The 18389-nt window shown below is 32.4% G+C and overlaps 1 protein-coding gene across 3 annotated transcripts in view; it reads left to right on the top strand.

Annotated features, from left to right (window-relative positions):
• Positions 1-2394: 2394 nt before the first annotated feature.
• The window catches only part of LOC143069128 (steroid hormone receptor ERR2-like), a 58814-nt gene continuing 42819 nt past the window's right edge, over positions 2395-18389 (top strand). The window contains exons 1-3 of one of the 3 annotated variants that reach the window (XM_076243601.1): positions 2395-2532; positions 9796-9864; positions 10227-10353. The gene's annotated coding sequence lies outside the window, so the exon portion shown is untranslated. Of the gene's footprint in view, positions 2533-9795; positions 9865-10226; positions 10354-15284; positions 15446-18389 lie in introns of those variants that run through there. The other 2 variants (XM_076243603.1, XM_076243602.1) reach the window with 2 other exon arrangements.

Below are 18389 nucleotides of genomic sequence, written 5' to 3'. Positions count from 1 at the left end.
GTTAATTTTGGATTTATTAACAATCCCATTGTTTGGATTTTATATTAATAAATGATCTTATCCGTTATGGAGTATACAACTCCCACTCAGTGAAACAATATTCTAGAGCTTGTGTTTTCTATCCTGGTTTCCTTGTTTGAGGATTTCTGCTTACAATTATATTTTTAAACAAAGAAAAATTCCACAAAGAGGTAAAATTGAAGTCATCCCTTCTAAAGTTTTATAGGCACTACCTTTGACAGTTTTAAAAGGGGCGTAAAGGGGGTTTCTGCACGGAAGATCAAGACATGAAGTTGTCATTTCACGATGAACGATTTGCAATTAAAAATTTCTTGCACGTTGATCTTTTTACCGATTGCACAAAACACGGTGAATAACGAACCTTTTTTCACGTCTGCACGTAAAATAAAAATGTCAAAATACGTTGCACGACAAATACCCTTACCACCCTCTTTTAAAAACATTTATTTGTGTCGCAGATGCCCATATATTTTTCACTGGATGATTGTCGTTACTTGAACACAATCTCGTCAGTGGCGGATCCAGGGGTGGGTTCTGGTTGTTTGAACCACACTTTTTCGGATGATCAATGCATTTGTATGGGGACATTTAGTTGGAACCCCCTTTCTCTTGGGTTAGGAACCCCTTGTAAAAATGGCTGGACCCATCCCTGTTCGTCCTGTCCTCTTGAAAATGACAACAACAAACTTCTCCAATTTCCACTCGGAGCAATTACACTTTAGGGTTTAGACATTTTACACCTTATGTAATATTTTCACATTAATGAATTGATTTATGTCCAATTTTGTAAAATTAATGGAAATATGTATGGTGTATAAAGTGTGCGGAGGCTACGATATTTTAACTGGGCTTGTGGAAATAGAAAAATGCAGCTTCATAAACTGGTGTTCAATGGTTGTAAAATGTCGTATGGATAAGACCAAGACTACATTGAGTTATGTAAAAAAGAATATTTTTATTAATAAAAAACCCCAATACACAAACATATACTTATACAACATGCAAGTCTAACAAAAGGAGCCCATACTAACAAAGTTCATCATATGCAGGTCAATGGGACCCAATGACTTCATTCCTTTATGATAAAAATTTGCTTTTATACATTTTTTTTCTGACTTTTGCTTACTGTATTCAATTCTGTCTCACAGTTTGAAAATCATAGTTCCGTTCGATTTCTTGAAGTAATCAAGTTAATACTTGCCGAAGTTCATCTCGTGAATAGTTCAGTTACATCGGATACAAATGAAAACAAATAAAGTAACTGTACTGTGGTGATTAACGGGTATCAGTAAAAAAAACGTTTTTAAAATGAGACTGTGTACTTTTGTTTGTCTGTTTGCCCTTTTCCGTTTTAGACATGCCGGGTTGTCAGTTCATTGTCGGAGACTTATGAGTTTGAATGTCTCTCTGGTATCTTAATTTTGCCCCTCTTTTTTTAACAGTTCTTTTGACTGTGTTTATTTTTATTACTTTTGTTGGGGCTTTGAGTCTCTATCTTAGATAAAAAAAAAAATTTTTGTCACTGCGGACTGGTAGCCTCTTCTTCAAGGAATCAACTGGACTTTCATGGCCGTACCATTATGTATTAGACTGCAGTGTAAATCTAGTTCATTTAGGGAACGTCCGTTTAATATTTTATCTAATATTACATTTATACTGTAAGGTATGGGGGAAATCTGGATTCAGAATATCTTTTTCGGTCATCTGCTTGACCGTAATATTTTTCTCTCATCAAATTGGGGATCAGAATATTTTTTTAGAAAGTAAAAAACATAACCCCTCCCACTAAATGTGTCCTGCCAGCCGTTATGATTTCAAAATGCCAAGGGGTGGGTGGGGTACGAGGTTATGTGCACTCGATGGCTCTCAGTCCTATTTATAAAACCCGTAGTTTAAAGGGGCCTTAAAATTTATGTGTATCATCGGGTTTTTAGGGTTTTCACTTAGGGGGTTCAAAATCTTGGGCCCAAATTTGAAGACCTCCGAAGTCAGTTGGCAACATGATTACTATGACTTTCAAGGCCGCACTTTACGCACTTTGCGGACGGATGTGGCAGCCCTTTAAGCACCGGAAGAATACCCTTGTTACTTTGACAGCCATTTCACAGAAAGTAACATCAAATCCACCTGCTCGGACATTATTTTGTCTATTTTTTTTTTAGCGAAACGTATTTTCCCGCTTTTCTTTAATAGTCCAAAACAGGCACACGTGCAATGATAGAGTGGAGACCACGAACACAACGCGTGCTAAAGACGTGTTACACATATCTTTTGGGCAAATGGAATTTGAAGTTGTTCGTAGATTTTGAAACAAATCGATTTTTTTACAATGAATACATTTATAATTTCATAATTTGCAGAACACGTGCACATTTCACTGTTAAGTTCAAACCGGAAGTGAATTAAGGCATGCGTGGATACCTTTCAACTATCAAGTCAATAATCAACGTGGTTCGTCTGAACGCATGCTGCAAGTGTGGAGAGTAACTGTGCAAATTTATGAATGAAAAGGTATATTAATTCATTTCCTTTTTGTATTATATTGTTCTTTTAAGAGGATTTTACACTTTTTGTTTATACCACTGGTGTATGGAATGAGATTCATTAGAAAAGCAAGTAAATTTTAAAAAAGCCGGTGACTTCTGTCAACAATGGAAAAAATATGAAACCAACATAAGTAAGTGAAGAATGTTGTCAGAAATTTGACTTTAAACAGTATTATTGAATAGTTAACAAGTTCTGACAATTCTTTGAATTGTTTTATACAAAAAATGTTTTATTTGTCGCGTTAACCTGGTTCAGTACGTCACTTTAAGAGTTGTACGTTTCCGGAGAAGTGTCAAGGCCGTATATATTTAATAACTGGGGAGGTGTGTTTCACTTTGACCAATGGATATAGAAAGACAGTGATATTTCGAAATACCTAAACCCATAAATAAAACGTATAAGTACATTTATCTTTCAAGTACAAAAACTGAAAAATGTATAGGTTATTATAATTTCTGATGAAATACACTTTAATTTTGTTTGTTGCATTGTTTTGCTTGAATTTATATAATTTGTTTGCTGTTCTCTGGCTCTGCACCACGACAAGTTATACTATACATGTACATGTACTAACAGTAACATAAGCCTCAACTGGGTCACACCAAATTTTGGTTTGCTTGGACTCAGAATAATGTGTCTTGTGGCCATGGGGTGATATGTTATCCTGTCCCCCTGTTGCCTTGTGTTGTGATCATGAGCTGTGAGGATGAAACAATTATTACAGCATGCAGTGTGTATTTTTATAAGAAAGGAGATGTGGTGTGATTGCAGAAAAAATTGTATCTCACAAGATATTATTGCAATGCTATATCAGTATATAAAAGAAGTGGTATGATAACCAATGAGAAAACTTCATCGAGAGAATAAATGACACAGAAATTAATAACTATAGGTCACCATACTGCCTTCAACATTGAGCAAAGCCCATACCAATTGCTATAAAAAGGCCCCAAAATCACAAATAACGAAATGTAAAACAATCCAAACAAAAAAACTAACGTACAAAAAAAATGAATGAAAACAAATATGTAACACAGCAACAAACGACAACCACTGAATTGGTTAGAATAAGCAATTATCAATCAATTAATCAAAAGTACCAATTGTATTTTGGAAATTAACTCTTGATGGTGTCTGTAAAATTTATGAAGGGATGATAAATTACATGTACATTGTATACTTCTGTTTCATCAGTGATATTGTTTGCCTTAAATTAGTGGAGAATAAAGGCTTTTTCCCCTGGAGAAGAATCCCAATTTGTAAAAAAAATGGCTTAAAATTATTCCCAAAAAGACAACTTTTTTCCCAAACAGAGCAGTCTCAGTAGTAATTATGCATGAATACAAACTGAAAAACACTCATTTACACATTTTTCATGCCTAAAAGGACCATATATGCAAATTTTAGGGTCTATTTGTGTATTATCACTGACAATAAGGGGTCTTTATTTCAAATGAGGGTTCTTGAAAGGGGTCTGCAAATTTAAGTTCCGGTCAGATTCATAGTTTGTTATAAATTTCCCAATTTGATAAAAATGACGCATATTTTCCCCCCCAAAAAAAGGGTAGAGGTAGTTTTGAAAAAAGCCAACAATATCACTGTTCATGATAACTTCCCTTGGTCACAGTATGACCATGATGACTAAAAATCTATAAGGAGACTTGCTACCCAGATGTGATATTCAGGGTAGTGCAAGCACGCTTTTTTTTTTTTCTCGGATTCAGATAATTTTTGATCCGTTACTGTAAATGGATTTGTAAATTTTTAATTAATATAATGTAATGATATAAATTAAAAACTATTGCTCTTAAAAGGGAATTTTTAAAAGTAAATTAATCAGAACTGAAGGATGACACTAAAAATGCTTTATTTTTTGTCATTTTAATTATAAGGGTTGCTAGCCTACTACATGTCCATGCTGAAATGCAATTAATCAAGTCTTAGTGACCCTATTCAAAGTGTCCCATATGATCACAACCATGCATTTACTAATTTGTTAAACTATCTTGAGCATGTTCAAAAAAATTACAATGGTATATCCAGTGACAATTAAATAACTGTGCAACGATATAATCTACAATAGCTTATAGTTAATTTAGTATTGAGACATATTGTATTTACGATTTTGACTATTGGGGTATTTAAATGGACCTGTGACAGATTTTAACTAAGACAATTTGTATTTAAACAAAGGTTGACTGTTTGTATGACAGCTTCTTGTTTTAATATATGATGATTTTTTATTGGATGAGCAACCATCATGACCATGGAAGAGATGGGAAATATGATTGTGGTTAGAAAGACACATGGGTCGAGCATGATTTTATATATTGTAGTACATATGTGTAATTATATAAGGCCAAATTAAATAAAAATTACTGGATTATTAAAGATGTAAGGCATAGTTTCCCTGAAATTATTCCACATCAGTTTTTATTTTATCAAAATGTCTCGGAACCTTAGCCAAACTGCACTATATCCAAACTGCATACAGTAATTGTAATGCATGTATTTAGTAACAAGGAGTAGGTCACATATTTCCCTGAAATTATTCCACACCAGGACCTTTTTTTTCAAATTGTCTTTGAATTTTTAATTAAACTAGTCTAAAATTCCCCTACACACTCTGTTTGGGTCACATTTTATTTAAAAACCATAGTATACAATAAATCACAGAGCTTTGAATATTACTTGTTATGGTGTTAACAGTTATCTACACTAGTTCAAATAGTTCAAAATAATTATTATGATGGACATTAATGTTATCACCTGACCATAGTACTGACCACTAATAAAACTGAATAACATTTCATAGCCATAGGGTCAATAAGCATGATAAGGCTTGTTTTGACGATGTTGATATAGATTTAGGACACGAATGACATCAGTCCATATCCAGTTGCAGAAGGAGACCATTAAATTTGTCAGATGAAGGCACTTTTTTAAATGGCCTCATAAAACTTTTAGTCTTTGTGCACTAAGTTGTGTTCTAGTTTTGGGACTAATAGAACATCAATTTCAGTCTGGCCTGATTTTTATTCTCCTACATGATTCCATTTCATGGTCTAATTTGCATGGGTTTTATGTACTGAAAGAAAAAGTTGATCTTAACGGATGTATGTTTTTCACTCTCCGGACCACTCTTGTTGAAAACGTAGGTTTACCGCCATTGTCACTGGAACCTAGCCGTATCAACTGTTGATTGAGGGTAAATAAGATTTTTAGACTGGTTTTAATTTTGGTCCCTATTTCTAATGAATTCATGAATTTTTTCTTATGATGATAATCTGGTAAAATTTAAGATAACACCTTGGCGTGATTGTGGAGTACATTTACAGAGTACATTGACCTACATGTATTGACATAACTGATTATCAACCTAAACCATTTGCATTTTGTGTGGACTTTGGCCACTGAATGTTGTAGGAAAACTTTATTTCAAGTTTTCATTGGGGTCAGTAGGTAAAACTTAAGGATTTGTACATGTAGGTCCAATTGATATAAAATTAATTTGAAGGAATTTGTCTTGAAATATTTTAGCTACAGTTTGCCTATTCTAGGATATAAAAATGAGACCCCAATGTATGGGTAAGGCTTGCAATTTGATATCTTCAGAAAGGTACACGTTGACAGATTTTCTCAAAATTTGTACAGTTATGATTAGCAATAAGGATATATAGTAGGATCCACAAAATTCTACATTTTAAAGTAGAAAATTAAAATGAATATAGGGTTTAATTTAACTTTTGTATTTGACATCTTTTATTGGTGGAACATTTTAAAGGTTCATATATCAATGTATAAAAAAATTCTTAAGAATAAGATGCCCTGGGGGATGTAAAAAGGGTAGACAACCTAATACTAAAAAAAAAAAAAAGAAGAAAGAACAGATGCTAAAACTAAATATTGCCCAACAGAAATTGAATGAAAAATAAGCATGTAGTGTAGGGCCAGCAGTTTTTGGTCTGCATTTGACACCCATAAAATTTCCCCAGTGGTGTCCATGGCTTTGAGAAAATCAAAGTTGACCATTCTTATTAACTGGTCCAAAATCTTTTTTTAACAAGACAATTACACATGATTTGGACAATTGAAAAATGTCAATTTTTAGTCATTTGGTCAAGTATAATAAGCCTATAGACAATACTTTGGTTTCTTCTAACCTCAATAACCAGAAACTTTTGATCCTAGGACAATACAATGTATATTTTTAATATTAAGGAATTTCTAATTTAATTATTATGTTAGAACATGCATATGTATGCTTCAAAAGAACAGGATGTTATTTCAAAATTTGATAACATAGAAGTTTTAATGATTACCTCGGCAAAATATTGAAAAATTATTAAATTAAGGAAAAGATAGTACATGTATTTAGTAAATTGATTCAGGACACAAAATCCATACATGTTTGCACTTAATAAAACCTCTTTAGCAAAGTGAAGATATTGAGTATAAAGTACATGTAATATTTATCTAAAAAGTTTGAAAGTTTATATCTAAAAATTATACTATACATGTAGCTGTAAAAGTATGAAAACCATATGCTTAGTAAATTATTCAGCTTGATGTTGTCAAGTCAGCATTAATATAATGATGTCTAACATTCTAAACAGGTTAAAATATGGTTAAAAAAGGCCTTTTTAAAATGTATTCTTTTAGAATTCTCATGCACTTAGAACTTTAAAATAAGAATAAAGATCTACCGACTGATTTTACTTAAAAAAAAAATCATTAATTTGGTAAAAGAAATATTATTCTTGACGCCTTTATATGTTCAAAACTGTTAATTAATTATTAAATATGTAGAGAGTCTTATAACAACAACACTTTAGGGACTGCTGCAGAAAATTTATTGATCGACATGTTTCGGTGCCTAGGGCACCGTCATCAGGATAAAAACAATACATAAAATCATGTTGAAGTAAAAAATCGGGTTGTTAAAATTTAAACGTCACAATGTTACAATGGTAAGTAACGTTACTAATAGCAACGTACTGAAAGTGAAAGTGAAAGTTCATTGGAAGTATGTAAATAAACTATAAAAAGAAATTAAAAATAAAATGTTTTTGTTGTGAAAATGTTTGTTAAAATTATTCTGCCAACATGTGTTTGTCCTCTTGCATCGTGGAAAGAATAATACAATAAGTTGTCAGGCTGTGTATATACTGTATAGGTTGTGTGGTCTGAATGTTCTGTTAACTTTCTTCCCCAAAATAGACGACATTTTATCAGCAATTCCGTACCATTTCGACTGGCTTCCCTTGGCCAGAGGTACTGCTTCCAATCGCGTCAGGAATGCTGTAAAATGTTTTGGTCGCCGAAAGTAAAGGACAAAGTATAAATATCACTAGTCTATGTGGAATTTTAACTATGTGTTCGTTCATCAAACTATCGGGTATGGCCAGTAATCTGTAAAAGTTGTTGTATCTCGAGGGTTGTACAAATGTATGTTTGATTAACATATTTTCGGGAGCATCAGATTGAATTTGAAGAATACGAAATCGGGTGCATTTAATTTCAAATGAATTCTGTTAGAGAGAAATAATTTCCTATCACTGTTCTTTTCCTCCTTAAGGCTCGTTTTGGGTTAAGATGGTCCGTAATTATCGATTTCTTTTCTTGTGGTTGATGGCAGCATTCTCGGAAGGTTCCTGTGGGTGCCTCAATAAAATATAACTTTGTTTACTCTGTGCGAATGGCTAGTATGATTAGCGCTGGTTGCAACGGCGGTTCCTTAAAAGGAATGCAGGGGTTCACGATAAAAAAATAAAATCAATTACAAACGAAAGTGAACCAACGCCTGGTGAGTCTGTAGTACGGTAGAGTCCATAAAGTGGATACCCGAGGGTATGCAGGGTCGTTATGATAAAAACATAAACTGTAGAGAGTCTTATAACAACAACACTTTAGGGACTGCTGCAGAAAATTTATTGATCGACATGTTTCGGTGCCTAGGGCACCGTCATCAGGATAAAAACAATACATAAAATCATGTTGAAGTAAAAAATCGGGTTGTTAAAATTTAAACGTCACAATGTTACAATGGTAAGTAACGTTACTAATAGCAACGTACTGAAAGTGAAAGTGAAAGTTCATTGGAAGTATGTAAATAAACTATAAAAAGAAATTAAAAATAAAATGTTTTTGTTGTGAAAATGTTTGTTAAAATTATTCTGCCAACATGTGTTTGTCCTCTTGCATCGTGGAAAGAATAATACAATAAGTTGTCAGGCTGTGTATATACTGTATAGGTTGTGTGGTCTGAATGTTCTGTTAACTTTCTTCCCCAAAATAGACGACATTTTATCAGCAATTCCGTACCATTTCGACTGGCTTCCCTTGGCCAGAGGTACTGCTTCCAATCGCGTCAGGAATGCTGTAAAATGTTTTGGTCGCCGAAAGTAAAGGACAAAGTATATACACAGCCTGACAACTTATTGTATTATTCTTTCCACGATGCAAGAGGACAAACACATGTTGGCAGAATAATTTTAACAATGAACTTTCACTTTCACTTTCAGTACGTTGCTATTAGTAACGTTACTTACCATTGTAACATTGTGACGTTTAAATTTTAACAACCCGATTTTTTACTTCAACATGATTTTATGTATTGTTTTTATCCTGATGACGGTGCCCTAGGCACCGAAACATGTCGATCAATAAATTTTCTGCAGCAGTCCCTAAAGTGTTGTTGTTATAAGACTCTCTACAGTTTATGTTTTTATCATAACGACCCTGCATACCCTCGGGTATCCACTTTATGGACTCTACCGTACTACAGACTCACCAGGCGTTGGTTCACTTTCGTTTGTAATTATTAAATATGTTTCAGTAATTTTAATAACCATATTGTATAATAGAAGATGCCTTAATCTTAAACCTATCAATCTAGAGACCTTTAATTTAGTCTTTATCATACATAGATCTCTCTCTCTTTATGGATAGATACATTGAATAAACTGTTGGGTAGTATTGATTTATTGAGGAATTGGCTTAGAGCCGTAGAAGACCTTGACCATGTCCTTACAAGTTAATGCTATGAGCTCTGTCGGCCCTGGGACGATAAAGTTAATCAAGCTATAGCACAAACTTTTAATACATTTGAATACAGATTATGGTAGATGATTATACATAATTCTACCTGTGTTAATTCAGATTAGTTTATGTTAATCTATCTTTTATTCTGCTATGGTGAATAACCGTTTAAAAATTCTTTTTCAGATTGCAGAACTGAACTAATCCAAGTACTTTACATAATGGCATACCCTAACTCGCAGTATTTATAAGAAGGTAGGTAGAGTTGGTTGTAGGTACATGTAGTGAATCTCTGAAATTTCATCTAAAAATAATATTTATGCTTTATCTCAATATTTTATGTCTTTTCTTTCACTTCAATGATTTTTTACAAATTAAAAGTTAAATGTATATCCAGAGGCTACTGGTAAAATAATATTATTACCTGTTTTGGTAAGATTTTGTTATAGATAAAATAAATACAGTGTTGAAAAGCATCTTCAAAGCAAATTGCTGAAAATTACGTGTTTATACCTAAAATGTGCATCATGTTTATACCTTAAATGTGCATCAGGCTTATTTTTAATTTATGTATGCATGTTATAATTAGTAAGGATGTACTTTTATGTCTTTCGTAGACAAGGACCTAGTTAATACAGACATTGGCCAACTCATCACAAAGAAATTTTGGATAATCAAAAGTAAAGAAATTTAGCAAAATAGCCTACAGTTAGGACTTTTGGGATTTAAAGATTTAAAAGAGCAGTAAGTATACAAAAGTCGAGATTATTTTCATATTTTCTAGGTTTCTTTGTGTTGATCATCACTCCTGGTCAAAAGAATGAAGTTTAATATAGTTGAGAATTCGTTGCCGTGATTTCATTGTTGGCTTTATTAAAAAAAAAAAAAAGAATTCATGCCACAAAATCAGTTCATAAACAGCAAAAAGTCAAATAGCAATGGAACAGATTTTTTGTTGCTGTTCTTCATCACAAAGTCACAGTGCGACCTTCAATACAGAGCAAAAACTCTCCTCAGTGCAAGTTTTGAGTTGCCTTTTGTGTTTTCTAAATATTAATCATGAAAAAGTCTAATAGTAAACATACGCATGATATTGATTATGTCAATATTTTAAATGTACAAATTTACAGCCCCCACAATACATGCCTTTTCTTGCATCCTGGTTAACAGACGTAGGGGAAGTTGATCAGTACATGTAAGTAAAAGGATATTATTTTCAACTCAAGATTGAATAAAGGGTTGATAGTAAAAAAAACCAATAACATTTGTAACAATGATGTTTTTATATCTTTGTTAAAAACATTGTACATGTATAGGAAATGATTCACCAATTAAAAGAGTGAACTCTCTTGTTTTCTATTTTCATTGTATGCACATGTTATAGTATCAATTTGTATGTATTTTGATTTTTTTATTGTAATATATACATGTACATGTTATTTGATGTGTGTCATAATATATATTAGTATTCAAAATTCATTCGAAATAATTGGGCAGGTTTCTGTGGTTGATATTGTCTGTTGTAATGTACATGTACATGTACATGCACTGTCCAGTATTTTTTGGTGATTCATGTCATTGTTCAGTTTGCACCAAAATCTTTTCCAACTATTAGTCCAAAGACCAATATTCTGAAAATTTTCTTATGTGTCTAAACACAATTTCGAAAATACTTACTTGTCCAAACAAAGTTTTATTAATCTGGGGCATCAGACTAGTGGCTAACCCTGCAGACTGCAGTTCTGAAGATTAAGGGCCACAGACTAGTGGCTAACCTTGCAGACTGCAGTTCTGAAGATTAAGGGCCTTAGACTAGTGGCTTACAGTGACGACTGCAGTTCTGAAGATTAAGGGCCTCAGACTAGTGGCTAACCGTGCAGACTGCAGTTCTGAAGATTAAGGGCCTCAGAGTAACAGCTAACAGTGCAGACTGCAGTCTTAAAAATTAAGGGCCCCAGACTAATGGCTAACAGTGCAGACTGTAGTTCTGAAGATTAAGGGCCTCAGACTAATGGCTAACAGTGCAGACGGTAGTTCTGAAGATTAAGGGCCTTAGACTAGTGGCTTACAGTGTAGACTGTAGTTCTGAAGATTAAGGGCCTTAGACTAATGGCTAACAGTGCAGACTGTAGTTCTGAAGATTAAGGGCCTTAGACTAATGGCTAACAGTGCAGACTGTAGTTCTGAAGATTAAGGGCCTCAGACTAATGGCTAACAGTGCAGACGGTAGTTCTGAAGATTAAGGGCCTTAGACTAACAGCTAACAGTGCAGACTGCAGTTCTGAAGATAAAGGGCCTCAGACTAATGGCTAACAGTACAGACTGCAGTTCTGAAGATAATGGGCCTCAGACTAGGGGCTTACAGTGCCGACTGCAGTTTTAAAGATTAATAAACTGAACCTTCTTATATTTTTCAAATAGTATAACTTCTACAGTTACTGTAAATAGATCTCTATACAATTATCTATCGTAACCACATTAATCAAGTGCATTGATTTTACACAAAACCATTTGATTTGAAAGTGAATGCTTGTTTGTTTTGTATTCATAACTTGGTATACATTCACCGTTAGGTTTCCTAATACAGTTCATACTATGACATGGGTTCAGTTGTATCAGCAGAATTTTTTATCAGTCCAGGGGAATTTGACATTCATTACTGTATGCAAATATTTCTGTCGGGCTGACAATATCTATTGATATATTTAAATAACTCATTTTCTCGACAAGGACTGTGACTTAAGTTTTGATTATAAGTAATTGAATGTGGCATTCATTTGACTATTAAATAGTTTTTATAGTTTAAGTGCATCAATTATTATAACGTATTGTGAACACTTTTAAACTTTACATTTGTAGTAGGTCTTTACGATTACGGTGACGTAAATATGAAAAAATCTGATAACTCTGATCTTTGTTCAAGTGTTATCTTTCCTTTTTTCTGTGTCATATATTTTTAAAAAATTTAAATTTCTTACGTATAATAGCCTTATGAAGATGTTCATACTCGTGAAGTTATAAAACATATGATTTTAAAAAGATCAAAACATTCCAACATTACCATATATATGATCACGATATGAGATCAAGATATAAGTGATTATATTCTGACCTAAAATACCATAAGAAATGCATTATGTATAAAAACTAATATAGTTATTTAATTTGGATTTTTATTTTTTCTGCAGAATAAGCTGCAGAAATCTCATTATAACTAAACAATTTAATTATCAAATAAGGCATTTAATCATCTGAAATAAGAAGATTGGCATCGAATTGTGAACTTATATTGTACAAAAATAAACATGTTTATGCAAAGATTTATTTTAAAAGCTGTGTGTGCATAGTTCAACATAGCTTGTAGTAGTTTCAGTGACTAAAGTTTTTTTTAGGAAAGCGGTAAGCTGTAATCTTAATGTTAAAGAAATGTTTCCTTATATAATCAAAATTTATTTAATTGTTCACAACTTTAACACAGAAGGTCTTACTTGGGCCAGCAGTTTTTTGAAGGATATAATAAATTATTTTTTTAATGGATTAAGCCTTCATTTTTTAAAATGATTCCTATTGGATTTTCTTTAAAATATTCACACTAATTGGAAAGTCCTTCAGCTGGCCTCATACATTTTACCAACCATGTACTGCCTGGCCTATATTATAAAATTTTAACTCGAGTAATTACATTTTTAGCATTTAACCTTCAAAATAAGTTATAAATATATGCAGTTTTACTAATTATGATCCTAATTACAAGGCTGTACATTTGTATGTATTCAGGTGTTTTAAGTCTTTTGATTTCAAATAATTCTAGTGGAAGGCAGTTCTGCAATTAGTAAGTGTCCCAATACCAATTGCATACATTGTACATGCATTCATATGCTATTGAAAACTTTCTATGAAACCTTTTGAATGAATATCAAGTGAAACTAGATAAATATCTATGTAAACTTTTTTACGGTCCAAAAGTTATTTTCTTGATCTTCAGTAACATATCTTTCTTCACACGGCTGACTAATAAATTTTCTTACATTCAAACTTCTGGACTTCAGAAGATCAGAACACAACTTCTACCAATGGTAGTTTGAAGTGTACAGCACCAGTCTATTGTCTTGAAGACTTACAGAACTTTAGGTTCATGTAATAGTTGTTCATGATTTAAGTAGTGTCGCCCCACTGAAGATATACTCTGCCATTACACTAACAATGATAAACTTTTCAAGTCTATCAAAGAATTGGTCGTCATGTAGTCAAAGATTTGAATTCTCCATCAAAATTTAGGAACTGTACAACATTTGAAAGGCATTAAATACTATGACTACACTGTTAAAAACTAAAGTTAGGAACTGCTCAACCTTTGAGAGGCATTAACTAATAGTCTACTATGACTGCGTTATAAAATAATTAAAAAGAGGGAGGGAAAATAATCTTTGATCTTGTAGTCAGAGAATGCATTACTTTATTTGTGACCCTATGTACCATATATGAGAAATGGTGTTCTGCAGGAAATTCACTTTAAGCTGGATTTGTGAGAAGTTGTCCTTTGTCTCTTGTTGCGTCATACCTAGGTTATTGAACTAGGCGAAGAATTTGTGTCTGACAAGACAATGAAACATGGTTTCTTGTGTATGTTTGTTGTTAATTAAAGTATAGAAAGTGACAAAAGTATAATTTAACAATGTTGACATGGAAAAGTTTTTTGTGAACTTGTAGAAATGGAGACGTCACGGTTAAAACAAGTTTTGTCTCTGAGAAACATGTACTTTTAACGTTTTCTTACATAACAGTTATATCCTGTTATCTGCACATGTATATTGAAATTTATATAAACAATACAAACATGGAGATATTATGAATGAATTGAAGAAACACATGAACATCTGGCATCAACATCTTATTCTAAATTGACAAAAGAACAGATAAATGCATATTTTCTCTATTTGGTGGCCTCTCCTGGCAATCAGAAACGATCCGATAAAATTTTGAGGTCATAAGAGAAAATATCAAATACAACATTGCAAAAGTGAATGTTGTATGATGTCAATAGTTCAAGTGTTGCAAAATCCTCAGTTAAGTGTTGCAGATTCCAAAATAATGATGAGGTCAGGTCTATTCAAGATCAATATGGGATGTCATATAAATATGTGGCAGCGTTAAAACTTTCACTTCCTTGGTTTTTCATCTTTGAAAAATAAAGTGACCAGCAAGAACTTTGCCAAAATTCAAACCTATTTTCCTGGTCCAGTCTTTATGTAGTGATAGACTTTATGCTCATTCTATGAAAGTTTTTATAGTTTCTATCTGCCTGTGTAGTAAAATTGTGTACATAGGTCTATTTGCACTTTTAAGATTTTCCTAGTTGGCATGTGGCTAAGCATAATGAGTGAGTCAAAGCCATCGGGACTAAATAATCTACTCAGTACACTGTACTTATGTGATACATGGTAGTTATTACCTTATGTAAGTGACTTATATGTCCTAAAATCTTCGAAAAGATTTCCTAAGAAGCTTAAAATTTGTAATCATGTTTAATCATGCCTTGATAATTATTTCAGAAGGGATTACTGTTAATACCATATACTACCATGGTTAGTAGACTTACTACTCAAGTTTACACAAATAAGCTTAGAGTTCAATGTACATTTGACTTAAACACATGAATTATAGTTTTGGAATTTAGAAGGTTCTTGTATTGTAAAGTTGAATTTAAAAAAAAGGATAAAGAGTTTAATTTCCACATGACTGGTATTGTTACCAGACTGCAGTGTTATATTTAAAAAGTGCTTCGATCAGTAAGTTTTGAGAGTACAAAGAGACTTTAGAAATATTTGCTACTAAGGTATGACTTCAATTGATCAAAGTTGCATTAATATCACTTATTGAAAAAAATGATATGCTGTAATCTGTATTTTTGCCTTGCTCCCATATTTTCAAATATAAAATGGAAGTACATCCTCATTTTTTTGCATGCATTTGTTCTGATGGTCACTAAAGCCAGATACTTTTTCATTTGCTATAGATTCTTTGATATTTGTTGGATATCATTTTTTAACGAATTTTCCTGGGTTCCAGCAATTTAAATGTTCAAAGTATTGCAAATTTCCTTTAACTGAGGGAATAATGTCTTCTTTGGCAAAACCAGAAAAGTAAATACCAACAAAAAAAGTTTTCTGCAATCCAAGAAAATTGGTACCCATTAAAATAATTGGATCAACAGTATTTTAACTAAGATGTCATTTGGCAATCCTACAAAGACTTTAAATCATGCTCAATTATATTCATGTACATGGTTTCCATTAGAAGTAACTTTGAATATGTTTTCAATGATTACATAATGATATCTTCGAGGAATTTTAATTCTCTAAAATTGATTTCAATATCTCTTACATAATGTTATTAAATGAATTTATATCTATGTAAAGATCACTAAAGCTGAACATTTATTTTGATTAAGAATTAACGATTTTCTATTAGTATTTTTTTGAAAAGTATATTTGTTTTAATGGTTAAGGACAAAATTTATGACAAGTTTCCGGATAAGGAAGTTTGCAGAAAAATGTTTTTTATCAGAAAACTTTTAAAACCCAACATGACCAAGCTTGAAAATCTTGTTCTTTATCTTCTATCGATATAACAGATTTAAAAATCAGTAGGACTAGGTCCAAAGTACAAAATAGGATAAGAGTCCTTATTGGTCCCTTAGATATGTTGATAGCATACTGCTTTTCATAATTGTTTACTAAAATGATAAGTAAAGAATAACTTCTACCAGACAGAGTGTTCTGTTCGGATATAAAAATTTGTTGATGTATTTTCATTTGTCCTTATAATTATAACCTTTTATATTTAAGTCTATTATCCTGATTATTTCACATTTTCAAACAAATTTTTCAGTTTTACAGTGGTTAAAAGTTTTTTACATATCACTTAGATGATGGTTTTTGTCAATTTTTATGGCAGTCTGCACGGTTAGCCACTAGTCCGATGCCCCAGACTAGTAAAATTTCATTCGGACTAGTAAGTTTTTGCAAAACTTTGGCCAAATAAGAAAAATGTCAGAATATTGGTCTTTGGACTATTAGTTGAAAAAGTTTTTGGTGCAGACTGTTATGGCCCCCGCAACAAAGTTGTCGGTGCCATATAGTTTTACCCTTGTCCAAAATTCTGAAATTCCGTCATTCCGTCATTCCGCAACAAACCATTATACAGAGTTTTTTTCTAAACGCCTTCAGATATTGGGATGATTTTTGGTTTGTGAGTTAACCATGATGAGTTACAGATCAAGTTTAAGTTGTGTTCCTTTCCATTAATTTTTGCCAAAATTAAGGGTTTACAACTTCGAAAATTGTTGAAAATCACAGTTAAGTAGACTTTTTTCTATAGGCCTACACATTTTGAGTTGAGTTTTGTTAACAGTTATGCAGACTCTTTTTCTATAGGCCTCCACATTTTGAGCTGAGTTTTGTTAACAGTTAATTTAAAATTATGAACATATCAATGTGAGACTACCATCATGTTTGTGTCCACATGTGTTACTGAAATTGCAAATTTTTCAACTTTTTGGGACGGGGCAATTCGTGTCGCTTTGACACATCTAGTTTTTTTTTAAGTAGCTTATACAGCATCTTAAGTGCAAGAAAAACACTCTAGGACAAAACTTTCAACGGTTTTTCATTGTTCTTGGAATAAGTACAGATAGATTGATCTTCTGTCACCTCTTTTCATTCAGTTGTTAACTGTGATAGTCTGTTTCCTTTTTCTCCTATATGACATTTAAGTGTGAAAATACTGACAGCATCAGAAGCAAATTATAAGTTTCAGGTCAATAGTTGAACACAGCAGTATACACGACTGTCAATCTATGGAACTATTTCAGGACATTTTTTATTTTCGCTGAGCTGACAGAACTTTCTATCACGGAATAAAATTGTTTTGTTGTCTCTTCATAGCGATGTTTTTTAATCTATAGTTAAAATGAAGCTTTCAATCAATAACTTTCCAATAAAGAAAGTGTTATTTATTGTCTAATCAATTTTTTAGGAAGAAAGATGCAGAGTAGCAATTACCTGAGTAAATGTCAACATTCTTGTAAAGCAATTATCATCTGCATCTACTGCAGAACTGTACTGAAAATCTGCTTTTATAATTGGTTATTTCTTAACAAAGGGTGGAGATTATATAAACAAATGTTATTTTTATTTTGGTCCTTGAACTTGGGTCTCTAGATTTCCAGTTTTATTACAAGTTCATGACCCTGACGGGAGGTGAATGTACCCTTGTAATAAACATTCAGGAATTTCTCTTCAATTTTTGGCCTGATGGAGATACTTTCTAGAGTTTGAGCTGATTAAAGTCCATAATTAAGCTATGGGAAAGACCTTTTTGTCGATTATTTTCCATAATATACACAGGCTTTAGATATCTGTAAAAAATTAATTAGTAAAGTGACCTGATTAACATTGTTGTCACCTGAAGCAAATTTTGATAATACATTTGTATATAAAAATGAAAAAGTATGGTAAGATTGCCATTGAGTCAACTCCCACCAGAGATTAAATAACATAGAAGTTATTAACAGTAGATCGCCATACAGCCCCCAACAGTCTTCCAAAGTATTTTTTGTCTCAATTTGCAATTCCATGAAAATCAGTGTACAGAAAATGGTTTGTGCTGTTACTAACTAAATCTTTTAATTAAGGTCCTTTTGTTCCTTTATTCACTAATTGTAATAACTTTGTAATTAGTAGGATTTTATTATGACTATTAATGTCATATTTCATTTC

Source organism: Mytilus galloprovincialis, chromosome 3 (genome assembly GCF_965363235.1).
Source record: "Mytilus galloprovincialis chromosome 3, xbMytGall1.hap1.1, whole genome shotgun sequence".
In the NCBI taxonomy this organism is placed as follows: domain Eukaryota; kingdom Metazoa; phylum Mollusca; class Bivalvia; order Mytilida; family Mytilidae; genus Mytilus; species Mytilus galloprovincialis.
This window is presented reverse-complemented; position numbering and strand designations above follow the sequence as displayed.